This window comes from Rhineura floridana, chromosome 21 (assembly GCF_030035675.1).
Source record: "Rhineura floridana isolate rRhiFlo1 chromosome 21, rRhiFlo1.hap2, whole genome shotgun sequence".
In the NCBI taxonomy this organism is placed as follows: Eukaryota; Metazoa; Chordata; class Lepidosauria; order Squamata; family Rhineuridae; genus Rhineura; species Rhineura floridana.
Genome location: NC_084500.1, coordinates 10,193,013 through 10,211,320, shown reverse-complemented (window position 1 = coordinate 10,211,320; position 18,308 = coordinate 10,193,013). Strand labels below are relative to the sequence as shown.

At 46.6% G+C, this 18,308-nt stretch overlaps 1 protein-coding gene across 1 annotated transcript in view; it reads right to left on the bottom strand.

Annotated features, from left to right (window-relative positions):
• CCDC92B (coiled-coil domain containing 92B) overlaps positions 1-6,609 on the bottom strand; it is a 49,026-nt gene extending 42,417 nt beyond the window's left edge. Inside the window, exon 1 of the mRNA XM_061604674.1 lies at positions 6,177-6,609. The gene's annotated coding sequence lies outside the window, so the exon portion shown is untranslated. The remainder of the gene's footprint in view (positions 1-6,176) is intronic.
• Between the last annotated feature and the right edge of the window lie 11,699 nt (positions 6,610-18,308).

The window sequence follows — 18,308 nt, the reverse complement described above, 5'->3', positions numbered from 1 at the left end:
ATTAGTCAGTCTAGCCCTGTATTGTCTACACTGACTGGCAGTGGCTCTTTCCCAGCTCCTACCTGGAGATGCAGAGGACAGAACTTGGAATATTCTTTATGAAAAGCAGATGCTCTACCGTGCAGGGACTTGTTCTGCAAGACTTGTTTTTCCTTGAGTGCAAATGATGCTGGATCCTTATTTTTTCCCACTCCTTGTATACATATTTCTTAAACACATTATTCAAGTAAAAATACTTTATTTTTGTTGGACTTTGACTCTCATCACCCTTGAGCATGGCCAGGCTGACTGGGGCTGATGGGAGCTGGAATTTATTTTATTTATTATCATTATTTTTACCCCGCCCTTTTTCCAAAACTGGAACTCACGGCGGCTTCCAAATAAAAGCACACATATAATTAAAAACATACAAAAGTCTAGATTAAAATCGAATTAAACCAAGCAACCCCACTACAGACTCAGGTTGTGGTGTCAGGTGTTGCATTTGGGAACACGGGAACAAAAGGCGTTGGCTTATGCTGAGTTTTAGACCATGGCCAGCAGTGGCTCTCCAGGGTCCTCTCCCAGCCCTACCTGAAGATACCATTGGGGATTGAACCTGGGACCTTCTGCATGCAAGGCAGATGCTCTGCCACTGAGCTACTGCCCTTCCTGTGCAGAATCACAGAATGGTAGCGTTGGAAGGGACCTCTAAGGCCATCGAGTCCCACCTCCTGCTCAATGCAGGAGCCCAACTTAAAGCATACCTGACAGGTGGCTGTCCATCAAACTGCCTCTTGAATGTTGTTGGAGAGCCCACCACCTCCCTAGGTCATTGGCTCCATTGTTTTTTATTTATTTATTTATTTATTAAATTTACATCCCGCCCTTCCTCCCAGAAGGAGCCCAGGGGGGCTTTAGGATTGCGTATAACTCTTAGTGTCTGCATTATAAGAAAGATAGAATCATAGAACAGTAGTGTTGGAAGGGTTCTATAAGGCCATCGAGTCCAACCCCCTGCTCAGTGCAGGAATCCAACTTATAACATTCCTGACAGGTGCTTGTCCAGCTGCCTCTTGAAGGCCTCCAGTGTTGGAGAGCCCACCACCTCCCTTGGTCATTAGCACCATTGTTGTACCGCTCTAACAGTTAACCGTGTAGTGAACAGTTAGCAGTGTAGTGCTTGTTAAGGATAATCTGTGATTCTACAACTGTACCTCAGAAGCATATTTGATCTTCAGATTCATAATCATCCCAAGACTTTTGGCCATTTGATATCTTAGGATTGCAAAGGCAGGCTTAGCTGCCTGCCAGAGCAGATGTAGCTACTGGTCTGTATGGACCACTGATGTAACTTGTTAGTTAGTTTGTTTGTTTGTGCGTGTGAATGAGATTGTGTGGATGTGTTTGTGTGCGTTTATGTGTATTTTATGTGTTGTTGTGTGAATGTGCCTGTTGTGTTTTAGTATTTTTAAATATGTGCCTGGGAGAGCATATTTTGCATTTAACGGGGAGGCTTTCGGGGGCCCCAATTAGCGTAGTGACGGGTTATGGGAGGTATGGCGCTAGGAGGAGAACGTGCCAGGTAAGGGGAACTCGCCCCAGACAAGTTGTGTCTGTGCCTTGTTCCGGTTCTCCTCAAGGCCACAGAACTGCTGGTTGTTTTATCAGGCAGCCCTTAGATCTCCAGGTGCTGCTTTTGAATGCCAGGTCGGTATATAATAAAACCTCCCTTGTCCACGACTTAATTGTGGATGAGGGTGCCGACCTGGCATGTCTAACCGAGACCTGGGTGGGTGAGCAGGGAGGAGTTGCTCTCTCTCAGCTTTGTTCACCTGGGTATACGGTGCAGCACTATGGTAGACCTGAGGGTCGGGGAGGCGGGGTCGCTGTGGTCTATAGGAGTACTTTCTCTCTCACCAGGCATCCTGTCCAGATGGCGACTGGTCTAGAGTGCCTCCACCTTGTGCTGGGTCAAGGAGACAGACTGGGAATCCTGTTGGTGTACCGCCCACCTTGCTGCCCAACAGCTTCCCTAGCTGAGCTGACAGAGATAGTCTCGGAGGTATTGCTGAGGTCCCCCAAACTTGTGGTGTTGGGGGACATCAACATTCATGCCGAGACTGTTTTATCTGGGGCGGCTCAGGACTTCATGGCCTCCATGACAACCATGGGGCTGTCTCAATTTGTTACTGGCCCAACGCATGTATCGGGTCACACTCTTGATTTGATCTTCGCCACTGGTCATGGAAATGGTGATCTGGAGGTGGGGTGTTTTTCATCTACTCCATTGTCATGGACAGATCACCGCCTGCTGAGTTTTAGACTTACGACGACTCTTTCCCTCTGCAAGGGTGGGGGACCTATTAAGTTGGTCTGCTCTCGGAGGCTTATGGATCCTATTGGTTTTCAGACGGCTCTGGGAGTTTTTCCAGCTGATAGTACTGGCGCTCCTGTCGAGGCTTTGGTCAAACTGTGGAATACGGAGATGGCCCGGGCTATTGACACGATTGCTCCTGCGCGCCCTCTTCGATGCAGAGCTCATACAGCTCCGTGGTATACCCCGGAGCTGAGAGTGATGAAGCAAGAGAGAAGGAGGCTGGAGTGCAGATGGAGACGAACTCCAGACGGATGCAGTTATGCTTTGGTAAGTGCCTCTACTAAGTCGTATATAAAAGCGGTAAGGGCGGCGAAGAAGTTTCACTTCGCTGCCTCTATCAGGACATCTCTCTGCCGCCCTGCAGAGCTTTTTAGGGTTGTACGAGGACTCTTACATTCTGGTCCTCGAGATACTATTGAAACATCTGAAGCTCGCTGTAACGACATCGCAGGGCACTTCCAAAATAAAATCACATGCATCCGTAGGGACCTAGACTCCGATGTTATGACAGACGAATCCATTGAAGTGTCCAGAACACGGTCTTGTCTTTCATTATTGGATGAGTTTCAGTTGGTGCAGCTTGAGGAAGTGGACAAGGTACTTGGATTGGTGCGGGCGACCACGTCTGCTCTAGATCCTTGTCCATCTTGGCTAGTGAAGGCTAGCAGGACTACTACCACCGGCTGGGCCAAGGAAGTGATAAATGCCTCCTTGAGTGAGGGAGTAGTCCCTAGTAGCCTCAAGGAGGCAGTAGTAAGACCTCTCTTAAAGAAAACTTCCTTAGACCCAGATGACCTGAACAACTATAGACCGGTGGCGAATGTCGCCTTTTTGGGCAAGGTTCTGGAGCGGGTGGTTGCCGGTCAGCTCCAGGTGCTCTTGGATGAGACCGATTATCTGGATCCGTTTCAATCCGGTTTTAGGCCCGGTTTTGGCACTGAAACAGCCTTGGTCGCCCTGTATGATGACCTTTGTCGGGAGAGGGACAGAGGGAGTGTGACTCTGTTGATTCTCCTTGATCTCTCAGCAGCGTTTGATACCATCGACCATGGTATCCTTCTGGGGAGACTCGCGGAGTTGGGAGTTGGGAGCACTGCTTGGCAGTGGTTCCGCTCCTACTTGGCGGATCGTCACCAGAAGGTAGTACTTGGGGAACATTGCTCGACTCCTTGGACTCTCTATTGTGGAGTCCCTCAGGGGTCGGTTTTGTCCCCCATGCTTTTTAACATCTACATGCAGCCTCTGGGTGCCGTCATCAGGAGTTTTGGAGTGCGTTGCCACCAGTACGCTGATGACACGCAGCTCTATTTCTCCTTTTCATCTTCTACAGGTGAGTCTGTGGATGTGCTGAATCACTGCCTGACCGCGATAATGGACTGGATGAGAGCTAATAAACTGAGACTCAATCCAGACAAGGCTGAGACACTGTTGGTGAATGCCTTCCCTGCCCAGATGGTGGATGCTTACCCTGTTCTAGATGGGGTTACACTCCCCTTGAAGGAACAGGTTCGTAGTCTTGGGGTTCTTTTCGATCCTTCCTTGTCTCTGGAGGCGCAAGTGGCCATGGTGGCAAGGAATGCATTCTACCACCTTCGGTTGGTAGCCCAGCTACGCCCCTATCTGGACAGGGATGACCTCGCCTCAGTTGTTCATGCTCTGGTAACTTCTAGGTTGGATTACTGTAATGCGCTCTACGTAGGGCTGCCCTTGAAGACAGTTCGGAAGCTTCAGCTAGTGCAAAACGCAGCAGCCAGACTGCTGACGAGGACCAGCCGGTCAGCGCATATAACACCTGTTCTGGCCCGTTTGCACTGGCTACCTATTTGCTTCCGAGCCAGATTCAAGGTGCTGGTTTTGACCTATAAAGCCTTACACGGTGTGGGACCGCAGTATCTTGTGGAACGCCTCTCCCGCTATGAACCGACCCGGTCACTTCGCTCAGCGTCTAAGGCCCTCCTCCGGGTACCAACCCATCGGGAAGCCCGGAGGACAGTTACTCGATCTAGGGCCTTTTCTGTAGTGGCCCCTGAATTGTGGAATAGCCTCCCCGAAGAAATACGCCTGGCGCCGACGCTTCTATCTTTTTGGCGCCAGGTTAAGACCTGGCTATGCTCCCAGGCATTTTAATGTGTTTAATGTTACAATTTTAAATCTCTTTGTTTCAGTTTATTTATTGTGATATTTTGTATTTCTGTACTTTTAATCTTTTGTACACCGCCCAGAGAGCTATTCACTATGGGCGGTTTAAAAATGAAATAAAATAAATAAAATAAATAAAATAAATAAATAAAGCAGCTCCCTTATATGAGAAGTGTTTCCAGTGCTTGGGCTCTGCAGTTGTCCTTACTAAAAGAGAAATAGCTCCCGGTAGCATCTGTCCTATACAGACAAATTCCAGTGGGACAGTCAAAATCTGTCTGTCACAGCAAGCACAACAACAGGCCTGATGGGACTTTACAGAAGAAGAGATTGATGGTGGTGTCACCGGCATTGGGAGGGGGGGGGTCAGAGCCCACATCATCAAATGCACAAATATGTCATTCCTTCCTGTGGGTACGCAGCAGTTTAGAACACAATCTACCCACTGTATCCTAAAATTGTTGCCCATCTTCCCTAGATGTCTGCTAGAATCAAAGAGCTAGATGGGAACTTGGGAGGTCAACTAGTCTAACCCCCAACAATACAGGATACAACAGCAGAAGAACCAGCTTGGATGCCTCAGCTTACAGGGAAGCACACTAGCTCCATTGTTAAGATGTTTTAAATATATTTTTCGTGTTTTGTTTGCTGCCCTGGACTCCTTCTGGGAGGAGGGGACAATATAAATGTAAACAATGTCATCACCAACCACCACCACCAGCAGCCTTTAAATATATGAATATGAACATTCAGAGCTGCTTTATCCTGAATCAGACTGTTGATCCAACTAGCTTAGTACAGACTACTCTGCCTGACTACAGCTCTCCAAGGACCCCAGTAAGAATCTCCCCACTCTGAGACCCCTCTTGGCTAGAGAAGTGGAATTGAACTTGGGACCTTGGCATGCAATGCAAGTGTTTCACTTCCCCTCCTCTTTAGCTGCTGTCTTTCAGAAGCAGGTGCAAAGACCTTGGACACTGAATCTTTCATTCTCCTTTGCAGCTGGAGGAGAGCCCTAAGGGACACCAAGAATGGTTGTTTGCTTGTTTTTATCTGGGACAGTTGCCTTTGAGCATGTGCAGAGTGCCTTTTCTAATGCAGCCCACCCACTCCAGTCTGGGATTAGGAAGGCATATTCCAGGACTGAAGAGTCCTGGTCCAAGCTGTAACCTGAGCCTCAGCACCTGCCTTTCTTTACATTTAACCTGAGAAGGATTCTGTCAGTGGTATGCAATGCTAGTCCTGCTCAGAGTAGGCCCATTGAAGTTAATAGACATGACTAACTGGGGTTTATTAATTTCAGTAGATCTAGTCTGAGTAAGAGTTAGTTGAAAACAAACCTATGATTCCATGCAGCCAAATCTCTGCATCAGCAAGGGACTGGGCTAAATGACCTCTGAGGACCCTTCCATCGCCATCATTCTAGGCCATAATCTCCATGTCAAGAACATAATTGCAGGGCAGCTGCACTTCCTGCACCTTTGATTTATGGTTTTTAAGACCCAAGCTACTCTTATTGAGCAAGATAGCCAGTGGGGTCACCAAGGCTGTCTCCGCTCTCCATCTAGCTTTCCTAGGACTCTCTTCTCCCTGCCCCCTCCCCGAACCAGATCTCGACATGCACATCTCCCCGGGCCGCCCACACACACCTCGCTTCCTCTTTGCCCCTTTCCCTTACCTGGCAAAACGAGGAGGAGCTGATGGAGGCACCCAGGTGTCATCAACGGAGGGAGATGGCAGGCGCTGCAAGGGCGAAGAGGGGCATCCAAACCCTCCCCCTCTCCGCAAATATCCCGGGGGGGGAGGAGAGGGAGGAAGGAAGACCCCCCTCCTTCTTCACTTGCCCCGTTTGCTGGCTTTCCTAGGAGGCGGCGGCGGCGATCTCCTTTAAAGCCTCGTGGCGCAGTGGGCACAAGGGCATCCATCCCCGAGTGGCAGGCTCCATGGTAGATCTTTCCCCGGCTGCTTCGCCCGCCTTCCTCCTGGCAAGGATGGGGGGTGGGATGGAGGATGGTGGCTTGGAGGTGCCCCGCAGCAGGCCCTGGGGGGAAAGGGCAGAAGCAGATCCGAGAGAGAGAAGGGGAGAGCGAGAGAGCGAGCAAAGGCGTAAACACAGAATAACGTGACCGGAACTGGTGAGATCAGGCTGGGTTGGCTTTAGCAGCAGCAGCAGCAGAGAGGAGGAGGGAGATGGGAGATGGGGGTGGCTCCACTTGACAACATCCAGCCGATGAAATCACTCCCCCCCCCGCTCTCTGTCTCTTTCTGGTATCTCCCTGGGGATTTGGTCATGGCAATGGAGGCTGCTGATTCAGCACCAAGCGAGAAAAGGATGGAGACTGGCGTGGGTGTGGGTATGTGTGCGGGCAATAAGTGTAGTGGCAAATGTACAACTGCAGGGTCCCTTCATGATGGTCACAGCCTCACCCCTTCCCATCCTTTCCCCCGCCCCTTTTCATTTTTTGCTGCTGGGTTGAGAATGAGATCTTCTTCTCTCACAACCACGGAGGGGATGTAATCAAAAAGGAACATACTTTCATCTTTGGTGGTCTTGTTCAAAAATCAATAAATTTTGGGTTTCAATTCAAGAAGAAATCAATAAAATTACAAAAGAAACAATACATCTAAACCCGGAACTATTCTCATTATCTTTATTCAAAGGTGAAAAGAGTACATTAAAATCGAAACACCTGAATTCCAAAATTGGCAGCAACAATATAGATATTACAACATTGGAAACATTTAGATGAGTTGAACATGCAGAACTGGTACAGCAAAATTTGGACAAAATCACGCTGCATCTTCGATTTCTGAGAGGCGCTGTGAAACCAGAAACATTCATATCAATTTGGTGGAGATTTATCGACTATACTTCACAACAAGATCTACATAAACAACTTTCTGCATCAGCAAAAGCTATCTGGTTTTCATAAATTCATAAATTCATAACTAACTAATCTGGTCCATATGGTTTTATATCTCCCAAACATTATTATGATATACTATGTATTCAAACTGCAAAATACTCACCTGTATACTAGCACATACCTATGTACGCTTACACTTCTGCATATATGCTATAGCAATATCACAAGTATTGGCTCTGGGGAGGGGGGAGGGGATTAGGGTTACATTTATTTAGCTGTATTATTTATGTTAAACTTTTGTATAACAATAAAAGATTTTTAAAAACACCAACCACAAATGCCCCAGGAGCCAATAAGCATGACACGGGAAAGTATTAGCTGCTGAGAAGAGTCTTCTCCATAGCTGACTCATCCCCTTTCACTCTGATTGGCTCCAATCAGCAGGAAAGGAGAAGGAAGCATGCTAGAAGACTCTTCTCGGTGGCAAACACACTCCCCTTTCATGTTAATTGGCTCATAGCATGCTGGAGACATAGGGATCCTGCTGGGACCCTGCTCCTAAAAAAGTAAGGAGTCTAAGGCTCCTTGAGACCCTGGATGACTACCCCCCCTCTCTGTGTGTAGATCCACCTGGGAAACACCTTCTGAGAAAAAGTATTTTCAACCAAACACCCTCCTCTCTCTCTCTCTCTCTCCTGCAACTCTTTGAAATCCCAGAGCAAAAGAGGGTTGCTGCTGGGACTAAATGGGGAGACGGAGACGGAGCCTTTAAAAGAGAGAGAGAGACAGCTTGAGATCAGCGTCAGTCTTGCACCAGCTTTATTGAAACAAACCAGCTTTGTCCACACGGGGGCTCCCATTTTTTTTTAGTGGGACAAACTGAATTACAGTCTGAGGCAAAGGAGTCGTTCACCCAGTTGGCCAAGGCAGAACCTTTGCTCCAAAGTGTTGCAAGCTTTTGGGTGTCAGCAAGTTCTTCCTTGTATGGACATATATCCACAGCAAATACTCCTCTTTCTCCTGCACTTTAGGCCAGTGGTGGGGAACTTGATTTTCAGCTCCAGCGTCCCATTCCCTTGTGGGAAAATGTCTGAGGGTCACATAGCAGAAGTGGGTGGGGCCAGAAGCAAACATGGGTGGAGCAAGGAATGTAAATATTAATGATGGACAGCAGGCTTGTTTCTATGTGCACACACACACCCCACACTCTGTCCTCTATCCAGAAAAGCAAGAGGCGGGATCAGAGTTCAAGGACACGTTCTAGCCAGGCAAAAACACATGGAGTACGCAACGGGGCCAGTGAAGTAGGGTGGTCTGAGGGGAGCTCCAAGGGCCCGACAGACAGGCAAACAAATCAGTCCCACACATCTCATAGGTCGGGGTGGCAAACCTTTGACCCTCCAAGTATTGTCAGACCAACCCCCGTTGGTAGAGAATGGTGGGAGCTGTAGTCCAACAACATTTGAGGGTCCAAATGTGCCCCATCCCTGTCCAAGAAGCACCCAGCACCTCCTTAGAAAGATACGGAGGGCCATCTAGTCTGACAACATTCTGTTCCACACAGCAGCCTGTCAAGCAGGGTGTGAAGGGAGCTATTCCCTTCCCCCACATTGTTTGGATCTCAGGAAATATTTAGAGGCACACTGCCTCTGAATGTGGAGGATCCATTTAACAATCATGAGAACATAAAAGCACATGGTTCTCCTCCTTCACCATTTTATCCTCACAATGACCCTGCAAGGTAGATAGGCTGAGAGGCAATGCATGGCCCAAGGGCATCCAGCAATCTGCATGGCTGTGCAGGGATTTGAACCCCGGTCTCCCAAGTTCTAGTCCAACACTTTTATACCATGGTGGTGGAACTGTGTAAATGTTAGAACAAACACAATGGTCCACTGTGGTGTAGGGTTTAGGTCACCCCTCCCCAACCTGGTGTCCTCCAGATGCTGTCAGACTCCAATTCCCATTGGCTCCAGCCAGCATGGCCAGTGGTCAGGGATGATGGGTGGCCCAACAACATTTGGAGGGCTACTGGGCCACCCTAACTGTTAACGGTGTCAGACTAGGGCCAAGAACCGCTGCGATAGTCACCCTCTCTTAACCTAACCTACCTCACAGAATCATTATCAGGATAAAATGGAGGGGAGAGTCACACATCCTGGTCTGAGTTCCTGGCGGAGCTTCGAAGGCCAACACATTTATAGCTGCAGAAGCAGCAGGTCACTTTGAAGAGCAAGGAGCTGTCCACAGTGCTGAAAGATCCCCGTCCTCTCCAGCACACACAGTCAAGCCATCCTTCTGCCTTCAGTCTATCAGACCTTGGCAAAGCCACCATGGCTGCTCTTATATACAAAGATCACCCATCACTTCCTGCTTCTGTCTGTACATCACATTTAGTATCGTGGAAGTGTTCCAGGGTATAAACCTTGCTTAGGAGAAACAGTATTAACTTCCAGCCTGGATGGTATCTGTGAGCCCAGCTGTTAAGCTCATTTAAAATAAAATAAAAAAACTTGTAGGTGCCTCTTCATTTTGCAGTATATCAAATGTATCTATCAGCTAGGACTTGGTGGCAAAACGTGGAATGAAAAATGGCAGGAAAAGTTTTTGCTTTGCCTCAACTCGGGGGGGCTGTAGCTCAGTGGTAGAGCACCCACTTTGCATGCAGAAGGTCCCATGTTTGTAGAATCATAGAACAGTAGAGTTGGAAAAAAGCCACCAAGGCCAACCCTCTGCCCAGTGCAGGAATCCAACTTGTTATGGCACTACCTGACAAGTTATGGCACTTTCTGTATTTAGAGGGCAAAAAGTTGCACTCTGTGGCCTCATCACAGAGTTGTATCCAGTTAAGTTCTACTCAAAATAGACCAGTTGAAATTAATGAGCCTAAATTAGTCATGTACCTTAATCTCAGTGGATCTACTCTAAGCATAGTGGCAAATTCAGAAGTTCAGGGTCCCTTCATGATAGTCGCAGCCACACCGTCTCCCATCCTTTTTTTAAAAAAGCTGCTGACTTAAGAATGAGATCCTTGTTAATGACTTCTCCCACAACAACAAATGTCCCTAGGAGCCAATACGCATGAAAGGAGAGTGTTAGCTATTGAGAAGAGTCTTCTCAGTGGCTGACTCACCTCCTTTCAACTCTGAATGGCTCCAATCAGCAGGAAAAGACAAGGAAGCACATTGAAATATTCTTGGTGGCTCACACACTCTACTTTCAGGGTCATACAATGCTGGAGACATAGGGACCCTGCTGAGACCCTGCTCCCCAAAATGTAAAGGTCTAAGGCCTCTTCAGACCCCAGACCATTACACCCCTGACTCTAAGTATGACTAACATTAGGTAAAACCCAGTGTCTTCTGGGGCCAATATTAGAAACTGGAAAAGAATATTCTGGAGAAGACCTTCTGCAGTTTGCATCTAGTTAAAAAAAAAGAAAGTAACAAAGATGTCATCTGTGCTTTTAAGCGCAGAAGTTAAGTTTACTTGGCATAAAATCTGAACTGCTTTGGCACAGATTACGAACAGTGGAAGCTCTGTGTTCTTTGAAGGCATCTCTCAGTTCCCCCTTTGTGAAACCAGCTCAAATTATACTTAACCAGAGCTAGCTAGATAGGGGAATATGACTTTTTAAAAAAAAATAATTTATTCCACATAAGCCTCTTAAGGACAATTAATAATTCAGCCAGCTCTATTTAAAGCTGAAGACCCACTTCTGCAACACTACTGTCTGGCAAGTTAGAAAAGAGTGGTTGTCACTATTTTCGACTTCCTGGTAACGGTTTTAGAATGCCACCCATATCATTTCCGCAGAGCCCAAATGGCTTGGGTGGAAAGACATACATGCACAGTGCAGTTCTGTATGTATCTTTTTTTATGCTTTCAAGTCAATTACGACTTATGGAGACCCTATGAATCAGCGACTTCCAATAGCATCAGAACTAATTCCCACTGAATTCCATAGTACTTACTCTCAGGTAAGTGCATCTAGGATTGAAACTTCAAATTCACCACAGCGGTGTGGGTTGTAAAAGGAGCATCGTAGATTTCTGAATTCAGCATTTAGCTAAGTATTAAGAAGAGCCCAGCTGGATCAGGCTGGATCTGTGTGTAACAGCCAATGGATTTCTGTTTCTCAAACAGCAGGTTCCCCTATAGCAGGAGTGGCCTCCAGATGTTGATGGACTCCAACTCCCATCAACCCCAACCAGCATGGTCAATGCTCAGGGATGATGGGGGTTGTAGTCCAGCAACAACTAGAGGGCCAAAGGTTCCCCATCAGTGCTCCACAAAATCATAAAGTTGGAAGATAACCTCAAAGATCATCTAGTTCAACTGCTTGCTGATGCAGGAAATCCACTTGTCCAGCATCCATGGCAGGTGGCTATCCAGCCTCTTTGCAAAAACCTTTACTGTAGTTGTCGAGATCCATTGGCCCTCCAGATGTTGCTGAACTACAATTCCTACCATCCCTGGCCGTTCGCAGCAACATCTAGAGGGCCAAAGGTTCCCCACATCTGATACAAGGCAATTTCTCTATCTCTATCTCTGCAATAGGAATTGTTTGAGCTTCTGATGCAGGCAACATGGGTTTGGGTGGGTAGCCTGTGTAAAGTGTAACAACTAACCACCTTACTATTTATATTTCTGTACCAGCACTTCAAGTTGCAATTTTTACTCACTGTCCACCTTCTAGTGTAAATATACTCTTTAATAATAGCAAATGGTGTGGTTTCTTGCTAATTCCTCTGAGTAGGCAAAACTTTATTGGTATTCCCATGTAGTAACCTCTGTGGCCCACAGTGGTCTCCAGTAAAGATCTCCAAAATTATACTTCTGTGAACATATGTGTAAAATATGGATTCACACGTGCGTATGTAAACACACAAGCAGATCTGGCAACAATACAGCTCCCAGTTAAGATGGACCTGGAAATAGGGATGTCAGAGAATCAGATGGAAATGGAAATGAGAACAGAAATGGACAATGTTTGCTTATTCGTCCCATGTCTGGAACAAAAGTCGATCCAGTGAATGCATTCACTATTTGCTCTTGTTGCTGCTTGCAGTCACTGCATCAAGGATATGTTGACGATAAACTATAGCAAATCTAAGGTTGTAGTCTTTGGCAGGAAGCGATTCCATCACCGGTGGGCAGTAAATGGTACACCCATTGAACAGGTCCCCTCATACAGATATTTGGGAATCACCTTCCATTCCTCTGGTCTTTGGCACCGTCAGGCAGAAATGGCCAGTGCGACTGCTAATAGGACTTCCAAGGCCCTCTTATCATTTTTTTACTCGAATGGGGGCCAATACGTGCCCTCTGCGCTTCAAGTGTTCACTGCCAAGGTGATTTTCCAATTATTATATGGCGCACAGGTCAGCACTTATGGCTCCTATGCTCGCCTAGAAACCGTGCAGTCTAAATTTCTTAGGAGCATTTTTGGTACTGCCCCATGTGTTTCTAATGTGAAGCTCTGTCTAGAGGCTGGCCTCCCTTCTATTGAGGCTCGTATCTGGATACTTAAATTCAGGTAGTGGTTTAAATTGGTTTATGCTCCAGTAGGATTGGCCCCCCTTGTGTTGCTGGATTCTCACCAATCAAAATGGAAGAAATCTCTATTTTATAAACTGGCACGCCTAGGTTTTTCCCCTCCATCTGTCCTAGCCTCGGGTCCATCAAAGGCCATGATGGATATCAAGCAGAGAATCCTTGATATGGAATTCCAACAGCATTTATCTCTTGCTGATAATAATTCTGTTTGCACTTTAAGTTTAAAGCCTTTTGCCTTAGCACAGTATCTAATCTCTCTCCATTACCCAAGATTGAGAAAGGCATTTACATTGGCTAAATACAATCTTCTTCCATCTTCCCTTTTGGAGGGTAGATATCATAAAATCCCACGATCTGATCGTTATTGCCCTTGTGACTTGGGTGCCATTGAGACGGCAACTCATGTATTGTTAGACTGCATATTTTACAATGAGCTCCGCAGTCGCTTTATTTTCCCTCTGCTTCAGAAATTGCCAGGTAGGGATGTCACCTCCTATATGCGTTTTTTATTTGCAGACTTAGATCCTTCTGTCACATACAGAGTTGCACAATTTTTTGCTGCTGCTATGGACCTCCGTAAAATATTTGTAAACTAGGGAGGGTTACATTTTATGTTATTTGTCAAATTATTTTATATTTGCCCCTTTTAAATATTGCCTGTATAGCCAATTATATACTTTAGATATGTAATATACATGTTATTTTTATGTTTCTCTTTTCTGGTCACTGACAGTAATAAACCATTGTTGTTGTTGCCGCTTGCAGTCTGCAAATAATACTTAATTGATGACAGTCCCTCCCCACTTAAATTGCATTTTCTTTGCCTTCACATGAATGATATGGAAATAATTATGTTAAATTAGTAACTTACATAAATTACAATTAAATAAGTTACATAAAATACCATGGACAGCAAGACAAATAATGTAGTATTTGGTGAAAACCAGACTGCAGCAGAACAGAAACAGTGCTGATTGTGACAGACAGGTCATGATAGAAATCACTGCCTTCTCACATCCATATCATTGACTGTCTTGTGCTGTGAAGACTCTCAAATCAGAGGTGCATTAGGTAACTTTAGACTCTGGACTTAACGGACTTACAGCCTCCCCATCTTTCGATGCTAATGTCTGTTACTCCACTTATTTGAAAATGTGGCAAGCAAGCCCTGCTGGGTTTGGGGGCCCTCCTCTTCATTCTGCTTAGTGGGACCCCATACTACTACCTGAATGCCCGATGTTACCACCATCTCTATTACAGAGAAACCACAACAACCCTCCACTTTGCACAAATCAATATTCACCTGTGCAGACTTTGATAGTGTCTATTCTTAGCTTATTACGTACCTTGCCTCTGATGGTATATTTTTCCCCTCCCCTCCATGCCCTAGTGATTTCCTTCTTATTCCAGAAAACAATACATTTCTGCAAATGAAAGTGTGTGTGTGTGTATGAGAGAGAGAGAATTGCAAAGGGATATCATTTCTGCAATGCATAGCCTTTTATCTTTCTTCATTGATTTCCCATTGTCTAAAAAAAAAAACCTACCTCCCCCCCCCCAACACTGAGACAGGGTTGCAGAAAGATCAAGGTCAGATATTCAGGGCCAGACGGCGGTCTTCTTAAATGAGATCATTGCTGTAGCACAAAATCAGAGAGAAGAGAGTGGATGGGGTGGGAAAGAGGGAAGAGCCTGCATCCTAACTCTCCCAGCTCTACAATGAAGGATGAATGAAAAGCCTGCTGTCGTTGCCCATGCTGGGGATAGTTCCTGCAGCACTATGAGACAAGCCAAAAGGGGGCAGGAGGGTTTTTTTTTTAAAAGACAAAACCTGTGCACAGACCCAGGGAGGCCAAAGCTGCCCATTCGGAGATGGCCCCACCGTCACTGTGTTGGATTCCTGTCCGATGAAGGGCAGAATATACCTTTGACAATAGGGCACAAGTGAGGTAGCCGTTTCACTTGGCTGATACTAGAAGATGTGTGTGGGGGTGGGTGGGAAATGGTGTCAGTTTCCTCCCCCCATCCAGCCATTCCTCCTGAGCCCGGTGGGGACTGGTGCCCATTGAGACCGGTAGGGTGGAAGGCAAGGACTTCCAGCAGGAGGTGAAGCTAGGACCTCTCCCATGGAAATTCATCATTTGGCTCTCACTGGAATTATTTAATCGGCCCTTGGAATGAATGAATTTCACCTCTGAATTAAAAGGAGATGCCTGCCAGGAAGGGGATGGGTGGGCCAAGGGGGAAAGGCAAGGCCCCTAAGCTCCCATCCCCCAAGCACAATGAGCCTGCATTAGTGCCCTCAGGTGGGAGCGCAAAACTGTCATAGGCCACAATCCTTGACCATCTTGATGCCCTTGAGGCCTCGGCGCAGGAACCACCAGCCATTCAAGACAGGCCTCCTCCTGATCCCCCTTCAAGAGCCCCTTCAAAACCTCCTCCAAAGCAGGGTAAGGTCCCGAACCCCAGGGTGACTGAAGATGCTAATCAGCGGGCAGTTCAATGACTTTTAGCTTGGCTGGATGCCCTAAGGGCCGGCCCCAGTAGAAGGATGCTGGCAGCTCTGGCCCGCAGAGCTAGTGTGGCTCCAATTCCCAACCAGAGGCCTTCACAGGAGGCTCAATTGGATGCGAATCCTGATCTTCTAGATGCTTCGGAGGTTGGATTTAGCAGAAAAACACAGGCCACGGCAACTCATGAGGCAAGAGTCTGTATAAATCAAAGGCTGCAGTGAGAGGCTGAATCTGTCCCCTGTGAGTCCTTTAACACAACACAATAATGGAAGTGGCCAGGTAATATGCCAGTGTTAGCGATGGGAGAGAATTTCGATTCAGTTCGCATTTCAAGCAGAATTTATCAAATTTGCACTTTCCAAAACAATATGAGAACCGAAACACTCTGAAATTCCTTCCTTCAAAATTCGCATCCTTTGAAATTTGCATTTATTAGAATTTTGGGATGCAATTCGCCAACTAAACAACATTTACAAACATGCATGTATTAGGGGAAAGTGTGCATAAAAATTAATACATGAGTGACAATAACATGCAAAAAGGCATTAAATGATGAGAAATGGCTTGCAAAAATGTGTCCCTTTGTCAAAACCGCCTACAAAAATGTGTTTATTTGGAGGAATTTGCACTAAAATGGTGGAGAATTTTCATGAGGTTTTTTAAAAAAAAAATCAAGATCACTGTAGAAATGTAGAGAACTGAATTTAACGTTGGAAAAATGAGAAACTGAGAAAACCGAAACAGACAGGTCTTTCCATCCCTAGCCACTGTGGGGTTTCCCTTATTGGGGTTCTGGTCAGGCTTGGCCCTTTCCCCCTCCATACTTGGCTGAGTTAGAATCCCCTTCAGGCTCTGAACCTTTTGGTGAGAAAGCATCCTGACTGCAACAGACACCTTTGCTAGAAGCCTGAGACCAGGTCTGGCAGCCACTCAACCTGGACCCCTCAGACAAGGAAGCCACACCTCCTTCTGTGCCTCCGGATAAGCCCTCACCAGTTGTTTCCACACCTGCAGCAGAGGATCCATTGGGCACTGTTAAAGAGCATCCTGTTTGGGGAGACATCTAGCCCATTGGGTTTCCATTTGCTGCCGTCTGCAAAGGAGAACATCTGGAAGAGGGAATATATAGACTCGATTTCCTACTTGTACTGGGAACCAGTTTAAAAGGATGAGGATAAGGGGGAGGACAAGGATCAGAATAAGCCCGAGGGTGGACGGGACTTGGGCAAATTGGCTTCCTGCTTCTTTAACATACATGGGAGTCATTATTCAGAAACAGCCGCAGTGGTGCTCAGTCCTCCTTAAGTATCGGTTCATCATTGATCATGGGTACACAGAGTTCATGGGCTTGGCATGGCTGTAATACAATGAGGTCTTTCATGAGAGGGGCCTTCAACATGCCTTGCCATGAGACAAGGAGGATCCTGGTTTGTGGCTGGAATTCATGCCTCATTCCTGGCCGGCAGCAGGAGATAGGACAGACAGAGGGCATCTTTTGGTCAGGCAGCCCACTGCGGCTTTCAACTGTAGGGCAGGGCTTTCAACGCTGCCTGCTCTGCTGGGAGTTTAGCTCCCATGGCCTCTGTGCATGGAACCCCTGCCACCATCAGCACGAGTGCGTCATTTGCAGAGGGGCCCACACTTGTATGAATTACCCCAGAGGCAGGCCCTTCAGGGATGGAGCCAGGGACCTGTTCTGCCAACAGCAGGTTTGTAAGATCAGAGGCAATAAACACACAAGTAGGGTTCAAAGCTTTTATTCGATAGCAGGCAAGGAGCTAAAAATGATACAAGCAGCTATTGAGCAAAGACAATCTTACATTCTCCTTTGAGTTGCTGGGAGCTCCAAATAGGCAACAATGGAGAGATCCCAGCTGATGGCCAACAGGTACACAGCACCGCTGAGGTCAAGGCCTGTGTTGAAGCTCCCTGAATAGAGTTTTGGGAGCCTTATTTATACATAAAAGAACCCCTTGACTTGCATACAGACTCGCACCTGTGGCTTAATTAATCACACTTATTATGAGCTTTGGTCTCATCATTGTTTATGAGTTTAGTTGGCCAGCACTCTTAAGGTACATAGCAGTTCAATTAATGATTCCTGCTTTGAAGATTGTTCCTGTTGTTAAGCACCTTTTTTGAAGTTTGTACCAACTTAATTAGTTGGATGGAAGGTCAGGTTCCCAACCCTTAGCAATGTTTATCAATATTTTTGGCAGATGTGCAAGAACATCAGCTATCCTCCCTAACAAATAAGGACTTCTCCCAAACTTCAAGGATGTTGTTCTGAACAGGTGGCTACTTTTGAGAAAAACAACTAATTAAGCTAGCGAGCTTACAATCTCTTTGGGAAAATACCCAATTAAGTCTCAAACAAGCTTACAGTCTCCTGGAGGGCCTGGCTGCCAAATTCAGAGTCAGAAAATCAGACATGAAGGAACAATTGTCACAGGTCATCTTATCTCCTTGCCACTCTTCCAGTCAATTTCCCATACTGGACCCCCCCCTCCCCCCAGTGGCAGGAAGCAGGGCCTTTCTGGCCAGCTCAAGTAAAGGGTCCCAGGTCCAATTAAGCTTCCTGAACTTAACAAATGGCTTAGAGTCTATCTGTCATTAGAGGATGCCCATTTTTTTTCTGAAGGGCTCTCTTTTGGTTTTAGAATCCCACACACAGGCTCCAGCAGGCATTTATGTCCTGGAATCTTAAACCAATTGTCAATTTTGAGTCAGTAGACAGAGACAAGCTCCATAAGGAAATCCTGGCAGGTAAAGTCCTGGACCCCTTTCTCTCATCCCCCAGCCCTCACCTCCAGGTCTACCCATTAGGTTTGTGCCAAAGAAAGTGGCAGGTGAATTCTGCTTGATCCGTCA